The sequence below is a fragment of the Oryzias melastigma genome, linkage group LG17 (assembly GCF_002922805.2).
Source record: "Oryzias melastigma strain HK-1 linkage group LG17, ASM292280v2, whole genome shotgun sequence".
In the NCBI taxonomy this organism is placed as follows: domain Eukaryota; kingdom Metazoa; phylum Chordata; class Actinopteri; order Beloniformes; family Adrianichthyidae; genus Oryzias; species Oryzias melastigma.
In genome coordinates this window covers 17,367,103-17,368,017 of record NC_050528.1, presented here as the reverse complement: position 1 = coordinate 17,368,017, position 915 = coordinate 17,367,103, and the positions used below count along the sequence as shown (strand labels likewise).

General features: G+C 35.5%; 1 protein-coding gene across 4 annotated transcripts in view; it reads left to right on the top strand.

Annotated features, from left to right (window-relative positions):
* LOC112144222 (probable cation-transporting ATPase 13A3) overlaps positions 1-915 on the top strand; it is a 32,057-nt gene that overhangs the window by 4,109 nt on the left and 27,033 nt on the right. The window lies entirely within an intron of this gene.

Genomic DNA, 915 nt, shown 5'->3' with positions numbered 1-915 from the left:
CATTTGCCTTTCCACACAGATTGCTGGTTCAAACTTTTCTACCTTAAAAATGACAAATGCCTTAAAGGTTACTGTGTGTCATTTTTAATCATTAGATATGATTTATGTGCAGCTGTAAAGTAATGAAAGTGTTTTAATGCTGCAGTCTGCCTGATCTCGGTGAGCCACACCCCCATGGACTGTAGGCTCTCATAAACATGACAGTTTGGACCTTAGCGACACAAAACTCAATACATCCTGGACCGCTGTGGGTGAACTTTCTGACTCGTGGGCCACAAAGGGTTAAACATTTGTCAGACGGGCCGGACCAGATGAGATTCAACACAGTTTTTGGTAATCCACTTTGTAAAAGAAAGAAATAACAGAATCTGGATAAAAACATGCTTTAACTTAGATTGAAAATAAATATATTTATTAAAAAAATATATATTTTTATTATCATTTGAATGCCAAATGCACCAATGGATTTATGTCAGACAGGGAAAAATGCAAATTCTGCATTCATGTGGTGGTGGAATGATTGGAAAAATGTCTGTTTGATTCTAAAAACACAATAAGTTTCTTGATTACAAACTTCAGTGTGTTTATAGTGAACCACCTATACCAGGGGTCTGCATCTTTAAACAATAAAAGAGGCATTTGGTCCAGTTTCTTACAGAGCAGAACCCAACGAGAGCCATAAAGTCTCACTGTATCGTAAAAAAATCCACAATGTTTGTTTTTTCGTCAGTTAAACATAGATTTTTAAATGTAACTTAAATATTACAATAATTGAATTACAACAGTGTCTATGTTATACCAAGAGTCGGCTAACTTTACAGTAAAAGAGCCATTTGGGCTCATTTCTCCTGATCAAAACCTAGAAGGAGCCGCAAAGTTTTACTTTAGCTTTTGACAAATTTGGATTTGCATTCA